General features: G+C 35.2%; 1 protein-coding gene across 1 annotated transcript in view; it reads left to right on the top strand.

Annotated features, from left to right (window-relative positions):
* PCLO (piccolo presynaptic cytomatrix protein) overlaps positions 1-19,742 on the top strand; it is a gene marked incomplete at both ends in the record, with an annotated part of 319,291 nt that overhangs the window by 161,923 nt on the left and 137,626 nt on the right. The gene's annotated exons all lie outside the window — the stretch shown is intronic.

Consider the following 19,742-nt stretch of genomic DNA (forward strand, 5'->3'; position numbering starts at 1 on the left):
GAAAAATATGAAAAATATTTGCTGAGCTAGATATACCCCATATAATCACCCCAAAAAATAAAAACTACAAAGGATGACAGGAAGGTAGCCCAGTAATCTTTGAGCTAGATGTGTTTGTGTTGGTAATACTCTTCACAGCATTATTAGCTTCATAATTCATACCAGATCTCTGAAGGTTTGCTTCTTATCTGTAGAAATACTGACTAGACCAGATCCTCTTGTGCTATCAGTGTTTCAAAATGCAATGTGTGCTAATAGCAGCTGTTTGTTTGCTTGTTTGTTAGTTTTTAAATTATTAAGGCTTGCCTATGTTAGTTCTAACTTTACTTTTGTTCTGAGGCTCAAAATCCTTTTAATCAGGCATTGCTTTTCTGAGACAGTGATTTCATATTAAAAATAATTTGTTAAGATAGACACATGGTTTTGCATATTGTTGCTGCAAGATCAAATTCCATTATTAAGTATTAAGAAAAATAGACCCTTCTGCTGCACTTCTTTACATTCTTACTCCAGCACATAATTGCTAAGCTAATTCTTTTTCAATGATTTTTAAATTGAAGTTTTCTTTCTATCTGACAGCTGGAAGTGAACATCTTAGGTCAGTATGGTCACTGTCAAACAGGAAAGTAGTTTCAAGTGTATCAAACAGGGTCTTGTCCTAGGCTTTGCTCTTTAATAATTCAATTTGCAATTTAAAGTATGAAGAAATGACTCGTAGCATTTTTAGACTGATATAGGAAATACAATTACTTTGGAAAGCAGAATTGCAATTCAGAGCAATGTTCCAAAATTTCAATAATGATACAGACACTACAGGTAAAGAAGAAAAGAAAGACAACAAAACAGGAATATTGCTGATTAGGCAATAGCAGAAGTGAAAATGGTCCAGTGTACCAGTAAATGTTCAGATGTAATATGACTTAAAAATATCAAGTGCTTGCAGGAAAGGCAGTGGTGTTTTGGGAAATACTGACAAGTGGTGCCTGTGTAGGAGACGTGCTGCAGTTGTTCTGCCCTGCTCAGTGGCTGGTGAGATTTTAGCTTTAATACTAAATGCATTTTAGCTGAACACCACTGAATAGTTAGAGGATGAGATGTTTCAAAGTTGAGCATAAGAGAAAGGATAAAAGATTTAGACAATGCTGGTTAGCTGTCTGAAGGATCTGGCTGTGTTGATCTAGAAAGAAAACCAAAGCTGGACAAGATAAGAGTCTTTCACTGTGTTAAACATTATTTTAAATAGGACAAATACTAACTCCTCTTTACATCCAGTAGAGACACAGGATAGATTATCTCAATCTATGCCCTGGGATATTTGGTAGATATGACCTTTATAACTTCAATAGCACAGATGCCTTAGAACTGATATATTTTAGTGAAACTGTGTTACATCTGAATATTGGGAATACCATAAAGGGTTAGATAACTTACATGACTGATTTCCTTTCCAAGCCAAGAATATCTTGAGCGCCATGAGTAAGAGAATCATATTTAAAAATTAAATTCTAAAATTAAATACAACTTTCTTTAGTATTTATGGCTCTTCTGACATATCATGCACATCTTTGCTCTGAATTTGTATCAGTACAGCATTTGCCACAGAGTGCTGAGTAAACAAACCTCTCAGATATACATGGCCCTTTCCATAATATGGGTGAATTAATATGAATTTAATATTTTTATTAATTTTAAATGAATTCAGTATTCATTTAAAAGATGGGACAGGCATAATCAAATAGCCAAAATGTCCCCTATTTTGTTCCTTCCACCCCTTAGTTGAAGTGGCATTTATTCCCTACTTTACTTTTCTCCATCCATTTCTCTTCTGAAGCCTGGAAGTCTCTGTCTTCCTTGCCTGACACAACATAGCCTAAGGTATGAAGGACTGGAAAGAATACTGTTACATATTGGTGGTGTAAACATTAGATATTGGTGGTGGAAAATCCCACCTGATCTGGTCACTGTATATTCGTGTTATAATCTGCAGGCAGAAGTATTCCAACGGAATGATAGATAATCCATTTATTTCGTGGTTTTACTTTAGATTAAGAATAATCCCACTCATTTCTCAGATTACTACAGTAAGGTTCTGGATGATTGAGACTTCTTTTGGTCCCATGGTCACTCAAAAAACCTTTCTTGTGATTCTTCTGTGTTCTTGTTTCCTGTTTTTTCTCTCTCAAAACAGTTAATTTCTTAATTATGTACTAGTTACTTTTTATCAATTCTTTACAGAAGAAGTTATGATTCAGTTAAAATTTGGTTTATAAATTGTTTTTTAGGTGCTAAAGCTTAATTAAAGAAAAATATTTTAAAAATATTAATTTAAAATAACTTTCATTTAATTCAATGAAACATCATTATAAAAAACCTTTCCACTATTTTCTGGTCTCTTCAGCATGCTTTTAAGATGAATGGCTGCTGATAGATGAGCATCATAGTGCAGACAGACTTCTTATTTACAGGACAAGGTTGACTCTACTGATGCCAATTCAGAATTTCAGAAGCTATCCTGTCAACAGTTCTCTAAGCTCATTTGGAAAGAGCAAGTTTTTCATTTGTGCTTATCTTCTCAATTCAAAATAACTTTCAGTTTTGTTACCAAGAAGCAGCTGAAATCTGGTAAAAAAAATGTGATTTACCTGCTGCAATGTTCACCTCAGGGAGTGGAATCCATAATGGCATGGTAAGTGCTTGCAGTCCCTGCATTTAAAATGAAGATATGAGAGACGAATTAACCAGGTTGGTTAGGGCTATTCTGCCTAAGTCAACTCTTTAGAAACTCCAAATACAGGGGTAAGTCTGTCACAAGATATGGCTTAGACATCTCTGTGAAATTGTGATGCAGAGCCTGAAATTTCTCCCTTGGTGTGAGACTGCAGAGGAAGTCTGCCTTTTGGCTCTCCTTCAGAGCTTCATGCATTTTGTACCTCATGAATTCGGGTCTTAGTTCAATTTCTGTTCACATTCTCCATCTGTCCATATCTTCCCTCTAATCTCCTTGCTAAACCCTACTTCTGTTTCCCAGCTGGTCTTTCTCAGACACTCTCTCTCATCCAATCTAAGTGGTTCCTATCAAAATACAGCTTTGATTATCTCACCTTACTCACTTTGCAAGCTGTTTCCTGATGCCAAATCCAGCTCAAGCATGGAGTGTGCTGGTGCTCTCACACTGCCTGGCAAGCCTTTTCTCTGGGGCATTGTGGCCAAGCAGGCTAAATGGGCCAGCCAGCCACTGAGAGTGAAGGCTGGGTTAGAAATTTAGTAACTAGTATGGAGGAAGGTCTGAAGGAGGATTATATGCTGAGGATTTCTTTAGTGTGTGTGGGATGAGAAGTTTAACAGGTCTGATTTCTCTAAGTCTGGATAACTCCTTGATTTAGACAGTCAGCAGTTGCCAGAGGTGAAAAGATGGTCAGGAAGGGTGATGGATGGAGAGAATCAGGAGAGTTACCCACCTAAAATTTAAATTTCATGTAGGGAAGATTATTTCAAGACTGAGAGTTTATTTTCTGCTGCTGTAGAAACATTATTAAATCATGATGACATAAGACCCAGGAAGTGATAAGTTAGTTTGGAGATAATATTTACTGCATTTGTTTCTGGACTACATTTTTTGTAACCTCTTTCATAGCTGTGTTTTTGCTGTATGTATGCAATGCAAGAGGACAACAGTGAAATAAAATTATGCTTCTAGTCCGAGTTGACATTAGAAGCAATTACTGCCATTTTTTTAGAAATTTTACTGTCTGGGTTAATCACATCACATTGATGCTCCTTTTATGATTCCTAAGTTATAACCAACAGAAGCAGCATCATGATCTTCTGGGAAGAATGGAATGGAATAAGTGAGTTTGTGCTTTGCCCATTTGATCAGACTCACTGTAGAATAGAGAATTTTATTGTAATGCTTTCACATACTTCTTTAGGCAGTAGAAGTGATTCTTGTGGCAGTGGCAGTGTAGGCTGCTCTGAGTCCTTATGTTCTTACAGCCTGTTTGAGCATTGCTTGTCTGAGGAATGATAATCTGGGAAGAGGAACACATTTTATCTCTTTTCTTCTTTTTTCTTCATCATTTGGCCCAAAAACTCATGATGGAAAAGAAGAAGTTTTGACACTGTTAGAGAAGTAGCATTTTTACCATATGTGTACATACAGACAGTCACACAGACACACATACATACATTTCAGAAAGCAAATGGCTTTTCTGAAGGGTGTTTTTATCTCCCACTACCTGCAGTTATGGGACATCAAAGCTTTAATTTAATTAAAATAAATATTGAAGTCCCTAATCTTTCACTCCTTACACAGCATCATAGCAGTATATCCATTAAGATGTTGGTGTCTAGTTAATATTTTCAAAACATTTCCTCTATAAATTCCTCAGTCATCACAGATGACAAAAAAATCAGGTTGGAAACATGCTGTGGAGGTCTTACAGCCCACCTTGACCTCAAAGCTAGGCTAATTTCTAAGTATAGATCAGATGTCTACAGGACTTGCCAGGTTGAATTTTGAAAATCTCTAAGGATGGAGATTTTACTGTCCCTCTGTGCAATCTATTCTGAGAATTCACTGCTCTCATGTCAAAGAGTGCTTCACTTCCCTTGTGCAACTCGTGCCTTTTGTCCTTCATTGTGCATCCCTTAGAAGAGCCTGACTGATTCTCAGTACTGCTTCATTTTAGAGTGAAGACAGCAATTTGGTGTTTTATTCAAGCTCAGTTCCCTTAACCTCCCTTCTTTGAACAAACACTCTCCCTCAAGCCCTGACCATCTTACTAGGCCTACACTGGGATCCCTAAATGACATTTTTAATGGTTTCTGTGGATATAAAACAGGGTAGGAAGTGTTGGGAGACTCTCCCATCTGAGTCCTTCTCTTCCAGTTAAAATTGTTGTTCTCATTAGCTCGAGTGCAGACACACTCCAACTCCTGTGCTGCTTCACTTCAGAAACAAATTACATTTCCTAAAGCATTTCCTATGCAGCTTTATAAAGAAACACACAGTACAGTTCAGGAAACACTAGTCTATGCCCCTCATTAAGCTCTCAAGCCCTGTAATTAGGTTTGAGTAATTTGGGAAATTGCTGGGTTTGGAGTTTTGGGTTGTTGGGTTTTTTTTCTGCTAGAACTTCCTCCATTTTTTGTAGTTTTTTTTTTTTAAATACACTTAAGTTTTAAGAACTCATTGTTTCAAAGAAACACCTGGTATTTTTTGGGTGCATGTAGTTTATAGGTTTATATACATTCTGTAGTATGTATATATATATATAGTTTATATACATTCTAAGTTACTAATATCTTATCATCATTATACATAGAAAATATTTTATAAAAGTATTTATGATTTTTTAACTCATAGATAGGAAATGTCTCTTTCCTTCCCATATTATGGGTAACTAGACTTGAAAAAAAATTCCACAGTATTCTGTAAAACCTCTCTCTGAAACGCTTCTTCAGAAAATACGAGATAAAAATATTTCTGTGTTTTGTACAAATATAATAAGAAGCTACAACTGAAGGATAAGTGATATAGCACTGTCAAAACACTTTTAAGTTACATCAGAATCCTAAATTCTAGTTGGCGCTCATTAATGGGATTGTATTTTGGAATTTCTTAGAACATGAATTTTACTATCTTAATGTTGTAGTATTTTGCTCTATTTGGGAAGATTAAAAATAATTATAACATTGCTGCTGAACCCCTTATGGTCTATTATGATGAATCTACTGTGATGCTCAGATCTGTGTATTTCCATTGACTTTTGAAACCACAGAGGCTTGTGCTTGTGTTGTAGAATCACTAATCTGATGGTTCATATAAAATTCTCTAAAATTAATTATACACTCTATTAATTCAGTCAGCTGTGGATCGTGCCTTAAGGAAATTAAATTAATAGTTTTTTTCTTTGGATTGGTAATTCCACTATTTCAAATACAAGGAACTTTTTGCACTTCCTTTAAAAAAAATTTCTCAGCTCTGATTGTTATAAAAAATGGAACCCCTAAACTGAGAGATTGTGGGGAGCAGGAAGGAAGGCTATTCATTTAAATGACTGAGGTATTACTGCTGGAATTTTTATAGTAGAAACTAACCTTTAAATCTGAATTTTATATTTAAGAAGTTCAAAGTTATACAGGAAGAAAGAAAGGAGTTTTGTACAGTAGAGAAAAAAAAATACAGTGATAGATTTTGGAGAGAAAGAAAAAAAAAGGAGCAGGCCATTTTCAAGCTGACAAAAAAGGTAGTGATTCTCTTTAAACACATTTTTTCCTATGCCATTCAAAAGAAAAAAAAACAAAAAAAAACCATCAGAACAATAACCCACCAAATCAAAAACCAGACAACCATGGGGGTTTTTCCCTTTACTACCCCTTCCTACTGGAAATATTTTAAAAACAACAACAACAAAGAATGTTTTATTAATGGAGAAGGATTTTCTGTCTTACTTTTTCTGGAAGTATGGACAATACAGTCAATAAAGTAAATGGTGGAATGAGGAAAGTGACAGACAGTGATAATCAGATCCATTTGCTTCAAAGCCCAGAAGGAGTTCGATATATAGAAAAGTTCTGAATGTGTGCGTTGAACTGGAGAGATCAATAGAGTAGCTGAGACTCTGGAAGTCTCATTTTTGTATCAAATTTTTGATTCTGTTTTTATTTTAGTATTTTTTGATGTGCATCTTAACCATGTTGATATATTACACAGATAAATTAGTAATAAATTAAGAAATAAGGTGAATCAAGAAAGGTGTCCTGCTCACAAAAAGTTGGAATTTGAAATAAAGTATGTTTTAACTTCATTGTACTAAACATTTTGTAATTATATAATGGGAAGAAACATGCAAATGCTTTCCAATATTTCTGATCCTTATTTCTGAAAGTCTTTGTCATCAGTTGTGAGTTTTCTGCTGAAAGCAGAGGATTATCAATAATTTAGTATTAAACTTCAAAGCATTAAAAAAAAAAAAAAAAGCATGTTACAAATACTTTTCCTGCAGTTCAGAATATTCAACATTTAAACACAGTTTGGAAATCTAGCGGCCAACTGAAAAAAAGCAAATTGAAATTTGTGCTTTATAATTTCTTCTGAGCTGGTTTTACAGAAGAAAGAACAGACTTAAGAACAAGTTGAAGGTTTTCAAGTATTTTAGTGTTTTCACATGCAGTTCAACAACTGGAAATCAGTTTCATGACAATAGAATCTGCAACACAATTTCAGATCAAAATCCACCTAATTCATCCTTTCCTCCATGATATTGACTCTATATATATATATATATTCAGTAAAAAATGAGATCATCAACAAGTGATTTAAAGTTTTCCAGAAAGAGAGCAGAGCAGGTAAAGAAAAATGTTTCATCATGAATTCAGTACTTAGTGTTTATGTATAAAATGATGTACAAACAGCACAGTGAGGAATTGCACACTAACACACAGAGCTCCTGGATGAAGTATTCTGAGGTAAAAGCCATCAGTGCCTCACCATGTGAGATAATCTTCATCACTGTTCAGCAGCCTGGCTGCTGCTAGAAGTACAGCCAGGTACTAGAATGATTGCTGTGCTTTCAGGAGAGGAATCTAAAATTAAATTATTTCATATTTCCTGATGAAATGCAAACTTACAGCTGGTGCTGTAAGTTTGAAAATGAGTTCTGTAATGTTTCTAGAAAGGCTCTTTTGTTTATAGTCTTATCAAAGACCTATGAGCATCAGCATTGTGATCTGAAAATTGAGTAAAACCATATAGATACTTCACTTGATGGCTTAGAAATTATGTAACAGCAGTGCTCATCATGGAAGATCACTTGATGTTCACTATCCTAGTCTTTACAAGGCTCTAAAATCAGTGCATGATGTTTCCAAACAATATCTTTTTGTCAGTCTTAGCTCACAGGCAAATAAATATGTGGCTTATAAAGCTGAGACCCTTTAAACATTAACTTTTCTGCAGGATCAAATATTTCAGCTAAGAGATGTTGCTTTGCTTAAATAATATACAATATTTATATCTTAAATTATACCAAAGTAATACAAAAAATATTCAACATTTTCAAAATATTAAATAAAAATATTTTAAAAATTTTTTCTCATTTAGATCTAGGTGCTCCTAAACTGCTAACAATCTTAGGATGCCTAGAAAATCAGATTTGACTCAAAATGAGACAAACTGAAACAAAATCTCTGCACCCATTGACTTTATATAGGTGCCAAAACTATTTTTCTCCATCAGACACTGTTTAGCATCCAATTATTTAGTGTTTCAAGCAGGCATTCCTCATCTCTATAGTTCTGTTAAACATGCCATTATGGCCTGTTATTGGAGGGTGACTTTCAGAATTAAACTGTTTGAAGTTTGTGCTTCTTGTCTTTCCATCCTAGCTAAAGTTCTCAGTGGTAGCATCATGCAATGAATGTTTAGAAGAACCATTTTCATGGTTAGCCAGCTTTTCTTGTTTTCTGACTAAATACTAACTAATAAGTGTTCTTGTCATGTTCATCCTGATACTCCACAGCCCACACTTGTTCTTGTTTTGTGTAATAATGTTTTCTTAAACTTTTATTGTCCTGGAACTGTGTCTCCAGAGACAACTTCTTATGACATCCTCACCAGCTAAAAACCATTAGTCACTCCTGCCTTTTTCAGTCTTTGGGAGCACATCTCTGACAAATCACACTCACACACAACAGTTCTGCTCTGAACCCATAAATGCTGCCATTTCTTATCTCTAAGGGGATGTATCGCCACTCTGTGCCTCGAGCTGCTATAGGTCCAGTGAGCATTGAACTGTTTGAGACTTGAGAACAATCACTGGATTTTCTGGTATCATCTCTGGACCCAAAAAATACTGATTCACATGACTGCAAAGCCTGATACTTTGTGAAGATAGGATGTCGCTAAGATATTCAGTAGGCATTAGTTTACAATGGTTTAGACTGATTTTTTAGCTTTTGCTCTTCCCCTGGTCTAGAATGTGCATTTGGATGATTACAAATATTTCAGGGTTTCATTAATTTTCTTTTCTTTGTATACTCTGTGTTTGCTAGAAATTTTAAAACAGTGAATAAAACACATAGAAAACAACAGAGAAGGGAACTGACCGAAATCTGTCATTATCCTATGAACATCTTTTAATGATTATTTCCTGTGTTTCTGTAATAGGAAACATCATATTGCATGTGTAGGGTGATTGGTATAGTCCATATGGATAAAATCAAGCAGAGCTATTTTTTATCTGGATTTTTTTTTTTAAATTACCTATGGCAGCAGTGGACAAAGAATGGTTTAGAACAAGAATAGGAGTTCTGAAAATGAGGGGGAAGAAAAGAGCCTTTTTCCTTTTATACATGCAGTGAATATATATCATAGATTTCAGGCCAACTATAAGAATTTTCATTTTCTTTCGTGTCTTGAAATATTGCTCTTGCATTAAATTCTGTTTCTCCCTTTCTTTTTTTTTTTTTTGTTTTTTGTTACATATGTAGGTTTAGAAACTGCAAATGGCACATTTTTCACATTAGCTTCTGATTTTTCTGCTGCCTTATCTTAATTTTTAGCTTCATTAGTGTTAAAAAGTAGGCTTTGCCAACTTTCTGTCTTCCTGTCCTGCTTGTCACAATAAGCAGAAATGGGAAGAGGAAGGTCATGGTTCTAAAATAGTATAATTGCTATTAAAATAGTAGGAGGAAAAATTCATTAAAGGTTACTGCTTTCTTCATCCTCAGCCCTACACAGTTGCATTAAATATCACATTGCATGCAAAGTTGTCATCTGATGCAATTTATCCAGGAGTGAAATACTTCCTCCTCTGAAAAATGAATGTGGATTACAATGCTAGAAATAGAAATTATATTTAATAATTAGAAAAATAACAAAATATAAATATTATTTCCATGTATGCCCTTAAAGAGGAGAAAGAGGATGTTCAAAAAACTCAGTTTTAGTCAGTTGAGCTAATCAAGACCAAACTGAGTTCCTTGGCTGAATTTCTTTGGTAAAGAGAGGGAGTGGATGTCCTATCTAGTTTTAAATACAAATGATGAAGCATTTGTCACTTCTCTGTCCCAGCTGCATGGATTAAATCTGGTGCAGTATCCACAGAGAGTAGAATACATATAAAAGTAAACAAGCAAGCAAAAAAAACCAAGCAAAAAGTAAACTCTGAAAAAATGGTCTCATACCTTTTAAAATATTTTTGGAAAAAAAAAAAGACAGGTAGTCTGTTTCACTTTGGTATCTGTTTAAACAGAGAAAGCTGTTTTTCTTCAATGAGAAGATGCTCAGTTTTGTATCAGTATAGCAGATTTCTGTATGTGTTTATTCAAGTGTAAATGCTTTCTTTTAAAAGTTGGCTTTTTGAAGGTTTGGGGTGGGTTGGGAGGAGAGGTTAATTTGGTTTTGTTTAATTTGTGTCACTTGGAAATGGATTTGTATCAAACTGGAAATGCCATTTCTATATGAGAATAAGAATAAGAATGTGGAGTTTTGTGTGGTCTGGCTAGTGCATGTTCTCACTGTAGAAAAATGTAATGGAAAATCCGGACATACTGTGAGTAGTTTTCACACCTCCTAAGTTTTGCCATCTGTAGCAGATGATCCACTCTGTTTGTTGTCAGGTTCAACTACATTTCTTTAAAAGGTGTGAGGATTACGCCTGCCCTAGGATCAACTGAGCGTATTTGAGAGGGAATTTTTATGCTTTAGAAAATGAGGGATGGAGGGGGAGAGGAAAGAAAAGTTTCAGGCAGAAGGAAGTTCAGGGGAGACATTGAGAAACTTCATAGAAGAGAGAGAAATATATTTACAACATGAACTGAAGGAGAAATTAACTTGTCTAGCTGAGGCAGAGGGGCTTATGCAGAGTCTACTGCAAGACCTGATAGCTGGTGAGTTCTTGGATTGAAGCCTGGAAGAGTGGTATCAGCAATCAAGGAGAGTTTCCCAAACTTCTTTTACTTTCTATTCTATTCTATTCTATTCTATTCTATTCTATTCTATTCTATTCTATTCTATTCGTTTCGTTTCGTTTCGTTTCGTTTCGTTTCGTTTCGTTTCGTTTCGTTTCGTTTCGTTTCGTTTCGTTCTATTCAGTGGGTAGTGTTGGGACCACAGTATAGAGTAGCAGAGCTGAGTCAGAAATATGCTTTCCACCAACAGAATGTGTTGTATTGGTAATTTTAAACAAGTTTTGGAAAAAGTGGGGGGGGGAATTCAATGCAGACCATTCTGCAGGTGCACAGCAGTATGGATGAAGCCAGGTCTGAGCAGAAAGGACAAAAAGAAGGCTTTGCTATGATGTCTGTAGAAATGCCTGAATTAGGCAGGTGGGCACTTGGTGACTATCTAATGTGTGCCTTACAGCAGCAGCTACATGGCCATTGTTCCCCAGCATGAACCACATTTTAGAGAAAGTGGTTAATCAGGGCTCTGCTCACTCTGCCACCTTTAATCTTAGACTGGGGAAGTAAAGCATCATGAGTACAGAACAAAGTAAAATAAATATTGCCTGAATGATCAAACTGAGCCAAACCCAGAACTTTTGATTGCTGAGGAGAGGTGTAATTTCTGAAGAATTGAAGATGTGGTGAGATTCCTGAAAAAAAAACCAAAAAGGATTAAAGCTCTGCTTCAAGCAGAGGAGTCAAAAGCAGGAATTGAAACTGCTCAAGTTGTGGTGAGGGGGAATGACCTCCTGTCCTGGGACATTTCGTGGTGGCATCTGTGTTACATGTGGCTGTTTCTACAGCTGTCAAGAGAAACAGGTTGATTATGGAGTGAGCTGAAGAAAAATGGCACTTTTCTAGCATTTCAGTAGTCTGGAGGACTGGCTCAGATTAACTCAGCACAATGTGCCTGTGCTTGGGCAGATGAATCCTCACTCTTGTGAACAAACAAGGGCTGTGGCACAGCATGTGGTGTCTCGTCAGCTCCCAGCCTGTGGAGGAAATCTGTACTGAAGGAGAGGCAGAAAAAGCCAAGATTTTCTCAAACCATTTCTGTTTGGTTTTGTGGTTTGTTGGTTTGTTTTTTTTTTCATTCCCTATGAAACAAGATTGATATTTCCTTTCTTTCAAAGATGAAGGGAGGGTTAGTGTTGATTGTTTCAGTATTTTTTAGTTGTTTTTTGTTTTTAATTGTTGCCAAAAGTTTGCAAAGTAGCCTGATATCTGTTGAAAACAGATGGTGCTAATTCAGCATATGCATATCATACTGATAAGTATAAACTGTTCTGAATTTTTCTCACGAGTATTTTCTGGCCAGGATTCTCAGTTAGATTGCAAAGGAAAAGAAATTAAAGTATATTCTCATTTACTGGGAAAATATTCTTTATAATCCTGTAAAATTTTCCATAGATGAGAGCTGAGTTTCAAAGAAAATGTATTATTCTTACTGAGGGGTATGGCACATAATGATCTGTGTCTTACATGATGGGAAATGGTGTATTATTGATTCCTATTAGTGAAAGAGCCCATGCTAAGGCTATTTCATTACATGCAGAAAGATTTATTCCAAGGATTTTGTTTTTTGAAGATAAAGTTGACTGATGCCTTTCTCTATTGCCACAAGTAGCTTTGCAATCAACAAATCCCAGCACTAGCAGTTGATATTTTGGTACAATATCCTTTAATATAGCTTATTTAAATTACCAGTGGGAGGATCACATTGCCTCTGTATTGAAACACATTACTAAGGTACAGTTCTTTGTTATCAGTTAGTTAAATCCAAAAATGGGTTGTGTTGGAGACAGGGCTCATCATGTGCAAACAATATCTGTATCTTAATCTATCACAAGCATCAGATTGTCCATCCACATCAAAGAACTTTTGATAATTTCTGATAATCTTTTGACAGAGAAGTTTGGAGTATTTTCAGTTCTGTATTTATGTAAAATTCTTTTTAAACTGTCAGTGAAACACCAGAGGGGAGAAAAAGAAGTGATGGATGATTAAGAAGCACTAATTATGTTGTAGTGTAATATACAATGTTATACTACAGTCACCATGAATCTACAGGCTTTGAGTTAATCTTGTTAAGTATCTACCTCAGAGGAATTCTTGTTTTGCCATTTTAATTTCTCCATATAGTGAATCTTTCCCTTGTTCAGGTTATTGTTATTCAATATATAGACTCATACATAGACTCTTTGTCCTCTGTTTAGTCATTTATATCATAATCTTTTGGGTTGTCAAAGTAAAATATGCTTAAGAATTCTCCTCTTCAGAAACTTTCCTGAGTCATGTGGAAGACAGTGTATAGAAAAAGCCATTCATTCTGTCATTTTTTTATTTTAAACAAAACTTGGATATCTTTTTGAAAGTAATTAGCAAATGAGGAAAGATTTTAATTCACAGACAAAGGGATTTGTTTTAAATTCTTTATCAGGCTTTGACCCTCGAGTAGAGCTGTAGTACTTTAGCTCTCAGAGTATGAGCTGGAGTTGACACTGAAAACACACTAGTGCAACAAGGGTAGAATAGTATTTTCTTTCTGTAAAGTCCCTCAATAGTTTTTGGCATACTGATACATAAATAAAATACTTGAGAATATTTAACATATCTTAGTACAAAACATATAAAGACAAGCTTTTAGGAAGCATCTGTAGCTATTGCCTACATAGTAGCTGTGTATTTCCTGCAATGTTTTCAAGCCTTTTATAGCAAAGTATGAAATCTGTGTTTGTCATTCAGAAAAGAAATTCTGACCATGTTTCCCTGGTCGGAGGACAGACTTTCCCCTTCTCTCCTTTCCCCCCTTTCCCTTCCTTTTCCTTATTTTTCCTTCTCTTCTTTCTCAGAGATTGAATAATGGGGAAAACAATGAGCCCATTTGGTGAAGAGATTCCAATGCAGAAGCAATACTCAACTCTGACAATTTGACTCTTTCTATTGGCTTGACAGATGCCCATTGTCTGAATCAATCTGCCAGAGATTTTTTCCATTGCAAAATAACTGAGATACCTGTAATTCTGTATACATTTAATATAATTAAACAGTGAATCTCTCACATAAACTACTATCCTAGTGTATCTTGCAAATACAAGTAATATGGTTGAAAATATAAATAGCAAAGGGTAGCAGAGGGGGAAAAGAAATTAAGAATAAAAAAGGAAATAATGAGTTTTGAAAGTAACATCACTGTGAGTTAACCAGAAATATTTCCCTTTTACATAAGGCTTAAGCTATAAAAGAAAAAAAAAATTACAAAAAGTGGTGAATTGTACTTAGGCAATTGGGAAAATGGACTGTTTTCAGTGAGCAGAAAAAGCAAACAGTATAGATATGATCTGTAGAGGTAAAATAAGGGAATTAAAATGTAAGCTCCTGAATAATATGTATGTTGTCTAAAATCCTTTGAATGCACATACATGGAAGGTTGTTCCAATTCCACTATTTAAATCAATGTTTCAAAACAATGGATTTAATTTTTTCTTACAAACTGATTTTTCAATGATGTATTACTGCTAATTTAAACTGCTATTTCTCATTTTTAGAAATTGAGATGGGAATTGCCCCATTACCCTTTATAGGCAAATTTGTCAGTCCTGTTCCAAATGAATCCCAAATCTGTTACTGTGTAAAAGTGTCTTCTGTGCAAACAACTGGGAACAACTATTACATCTGCTCTCATAAAGTAGATGAAATGTAGATTTAGATCCCTTTGAAAATCACAGTGTAAGGGCCACATCTGTCTGTCGTTTGCATACCAAATTTCCTTTGAATTTCTCCTTTCTCCCCTCATGATCAAAAGAAGCATATGGGCTTTTATGTGTTTAACTGAGGATAGAAGTTGGTATCTCACGTCAGCTGTCAGGAAGTGCACTGCGCTGCCTCCCTTGCATTTGAAGTGAAAATGGCAATTTCAAACAATTTCGCAGAGGAAATGAAGGAGTAAGGGGATGGAAAGTACAAAAGTGTTTATCTGAGGAATGAACGACTCTGACTGACATGAAGGAAAGCAAAAAAAATGGAAACAATCTTATTGTTTTGGAAAAGTATTTCTAAAAATTGTGTATTGGTGTTAACAGGAAAGAAATTTATCTTTAGAGGCCTCCAAAGGAGTGGGAAAAAAAAAAAAAAAAAAGAGAAAAACGGACTGACTGACATCTCAGTGCTGCTGTGTAGTGATTTAGAAACTAGTTTTCTGCCTGACCGCTCAGTCCCCAGAGAAACATACTTGCAGAAAAGAAAAGGACAGGACTTACATTGAAGGAAAGCTCTCGTATATTACTCATGAAGCAGGGTATTTCACTCCCCTATACAAGGCCAAATTCAGCTCATAAAGTTAATCTTGCACTACCCTTGCCAGCAATGGCACACAAGCCGAGGCAGTGCTGATTGTATGATAAGGTTTTACTACGGGTTAGAATTTGTTCAGAGCATGCATTACTCCATTCTGAGCACTGCTGATGAGACCTGCTTTTATTAAATACACATTTTTATATATTTTCCTTACCATACACAGCTCATCTACTTCCCTTAACCTGATGGCTTCATGGGAGGGTCCCCACCTTCTGTAGTTCTTCATGCTGTAGAAGTGCCCCTGTGCCAGCCTGAGCCAGTGTAGATAAGCTTCTCATTATTCTTGCTCTAACATTTGTTAACTAGGGGTTAACAAACGTGGTGCCTTCTCATCAGCAGTTACCACACAATAGTTATTAAGTCCAGAAGTGTCCATAAAAACTTACATGAGAAATTTTCTTTGCACAGGACAAGTTACAAAACATTGTTCAGGACCTCTGCACCTATAGGAAGATGTAGTTAAGGATTCCATAATTAGAGTGAAATAATCTAATATTAGTGTTAATATCTTTAGGAGCTGGGTCTCATTTGCAAGCAGTTTTAAAGATACTGTTAAAGTACCAAGAAGTCCTTAACGAACTATATCAGATTTCCATGGATTCTTTGTACTAAATTAAATAATGAAATGCCAAAATTTTGACTCTTCTGATACATTTCTAACAATAAAGAGCACAGGCTGTAGTACTGAGTAACACATTCCAACCCTTTATAAGTAGAACAGCTGTCTTGCAATTGCAATTTTAACTGTGCATACTGGGGCTTTGGGAGGGTTGCATTTGGGAAGGTTTTTGTTACATGAAAATTCCAAGATGTGAGAGCTGTAAAGTGAGATACAGTACAGGTTTCACCTTAAAAATCTGCATTGGTCCCAACCCTAGGTGAGTTTTTTTTTCTGAATGGGAGAGTAATTTCTATCCCTCCACTACCTGACATCTTATCTGGTTAAAACAGTTTATTCCCAGTAATTTCATTAACACATCATCATTCATCTCTCAACCTGATGCTAGCCATAAGTTTTCTGAGACAGTTTATTGACTGCATGGTCCTTGTTTGAAGAAAAAAAATACTATTTTCATTGTTTTTCTGGTAGCAGAAAAATCAGAATGCAGCCAACTTTCTGCTGACATTTCAAGTCTGTTGCAAATTAGCATCAAATGTTTCAGGGAATCTAGCCCTGCAGAAAATGAGGGTTTTTTTCTTCTCTAGTACAGAACAGGATTTTCACCATGCTGTTGACTCTTCTGGGGATTGTGGCAGAGGAGTAGCCTCATCTATTATCCACTTTACTATTGCTTTTCACAGCACCACAGGCTGTAGTAGTCTGACATCACTGTGTCTATTATATAGCCTGGTGATGACAAACTAATAAGATGCTGTCATCACAACTGTAATTGGCTTCTGCAACTGCATATATCTATATATATTTTATACATTATTTTCAGGATTTTTCCCTACTTATACAAAATATACATGTATATATAAGTTCAGTTCTGTTTTATCAGCTCTAAAGAGGATTAAAGAAGTTGAAGTTTGTGTTGTGATCACAGAAAATTTTAAAAGAGGAATGAACAATAAGTATTACATTTTTATAGCAAAATTCAAAACATGCAAGAAGTTTGCAAGCCTTTTATGCTCAAGTGTCACAGCTGAGCTTCTGAACAAATGAAACTAATATCCAAACATGGCTACCTGAATGGAGAGCAGCATATCATGTTCAAAAAATCAGTTGAGAAGAGGACAAGAAAGATTGTGTAGCTAGAATCAAACACAGTGTTTAGAGGTAGAAATTCATCATAGGTATCCTGAGCCATTCAGTCCCCCAAAGTAAACTATCTCTTTAAAACAGATAAAAAGCAGCAGAACACATTAGCATTTCCTAGTAACTGCGGATTCTTGTAGTGGGTCAGAGTCTTGCTGGCTTCATCAACAGTGACATCAAATTTAAAGAGACAAAAATAGGTAGAAGAAGGTATTTTTAGAAAGATTCCCAAGGAACAGGGTGATCATTGCAAAAGAGTTATTCCAAAGTCACCACACAATTTAACAGTGTTCACAAGCCTTTGTCCAGATGACCTCTATCAATTCCAACTCAGACAATAACTCACATCAAGACTAATGGGTATTGGCAAGGCAGAAAAGCAACACTTTGCTAAATCCATTTGCATGCAACCTTCAGCTCAGTCTTTTGACTTCCTTACTGTGATGTTATCTTGTCACTGAACTGCAAGGTTGAGAAGATTTCCTCCTATGTTTACTACAAAACTTTGTTAGGCTTGAGGAGTGGTGGTGGAAGATTGTTCATCTGTTCTTTAGTTTGTAGTATTGCAGAGAACTTCTCTGTGGCTTTATTTCAAGCATGAGCTTTGGCCGTATTTTAACAAGGTCAGCTTTGTCTCAGAAGCAAGCATATATGATTACCATTAAGTCCACCATGAAGGGATATTCCAGACTATTGTAAAATTATACATGGTCATCAATAAAGTAATAACATTTATATGAGCATCATGGTAAAACAAAAAAACCAGAATATTTTACTTTTAGTTTTTGGAAGTTATGCTCAGCATTTAGAGTGACGGTTTGCTGAACAAAATGTTATTTTAAAAATTAGTGAGGATGCTAATAGTTAACTAGAAGTAAACTGACTAGAATTAAGATGGAAAACATGGTAAAATATGGTAGGAAACTTCATTGTTATTCAGTGAGAGAGCCTGCTAAGGCCACCTGTCTGACATCTAACTTAACCTTTAATCAGTGATTGTAAGGTCTAAGAAATCCTGCTTGTATTTGATAGGTTTATGTGGCTCCAGAGTGGTCTCATGAAGGTTTCTGCCCCATCTTTCCTTTGGGTACTTCAAATGTCAAATGAGCATACATTATAAATGTGAGACAATGACCAAAAATACAGAGATAGGACTAGACAGCACAATTACTCCTTTCCACTTCCAATTCTTTTTGATAAAGAGATTAGAATTTGGCAAAGATCAGCCCTAGCTTGCCTTTTTTTTTTTTCCATGTTATTTTACAAATTCAAAGGAAATGCAAAAACTAGTAACAGTCACTTTAAAGTTTTCTGTCAAAATATTGTAGTTGAACTTCCCTTCAATCTACTAAGACAGTTCCCAGGGAGCATGCTAACATAAGTGATGATGAAAATATCCAGGAACAAAAAAAAGACACAAATTTTATCACAGTACTAATTTTCTTTTTCTTGTCCCAGTATAAATCTCAGGTAAAAGCAATTAAGCCTTCCTTTTGTGTGAATGGAACCTAAAAGCTAGAGGTTATCAATACTTTTTTTTCAAAATCAAGTGTAACATCTTCCTATAATATCTGCTAGTCCAAGTTTCTTCATATACAGAGAGATCTAAAAGCAATTCTTTTTTTGTTAAAACTCACAGTAATCTGACACTGAGATTTATGCATCACCAACTTAACTATTATCTGAAAATATTAATTCCATAAAGTATTGTAGACCTTTTAATGATTGTTTTATTAATAGCACTTCCCAATACCAGTGACCATCTGTGACTGCTTCACCATCTGTGATCCCTATTTCAGTTCAGGAGGGGGAAATAACAGTGGTATTACACTGATTTTACAATATAAAGCATTAGCCAACTAGACCTACTGTAGATGATTAATTTGTCTTTGCTTATAAGTGCACACTGAGCAAGATAAAATTAGCTCCTTTGATTTGTTGGCACAACATGGGTTTGTGAAATGGCCACGGGAAGCTGAAAAGATTAAATTGCTTTTATTGAAATCTGAAATGTGCAAAAGTTGATGGAATTTAAATGAAGAGAATAAAAGAGCTTAAATGGCATTTGAAAAGGTGGTGAATATTTCCTTAAAGATCTGTGGCAAATGATGTGTTGATTATTACAATTTTTTAAAGCTAGGTAACAGAGGACCAGCAAAAGGGAATTGTCAACACTTCTTAAAAACTTGTACAGTTTATTGATGCCATATCAAAATAAACTGAGAAAATACTGATTATAAACTCCTACTTAAAATTAATATTATTTATATCTTATCTGAATGAAGTAGCATTTATTTCAAAATAAATTTTTAATTAAAAGCAGTTAATCCTTGCAGAAATGCTTTCCTTTTCTGCAGAGGCAGGAGAGTTAATTTGATCAATATTGGTTTTATTCTTCTCTTATAAAACTGGGCTAAGATGTTTCCATATGTTGGTAACAACGTGTCTGCATTCTGTAATGGCTGAGCTGATTTTTCTTTTGTTTTAGTATATCTGTGTAGATCAATATCTTTTCCTTTGCTAAGGCAAGATTTGTAAGAAGCTTTCAGGGAGATAGGATATAATTTCAAAACCATTCAGGTCCTGCTTCTTAATCTGTATATATTGTGTGGGAGCCTAAACTTTAAAAAACATTTCAAAAACATTAGTGATTTAGGATGCAAATTGAATTGCATCT

Source organism: Fringilla coelebs (genome assembly GCF_963513975.1).
Source record: "Fringilla coelebs genome assembly, chromosome: 5".
NCBI lineage: Eukaryota > Metazoa > Chordata > Aves > Passeriformes > Fringillidae > Fringilla > Fringilla coelebs.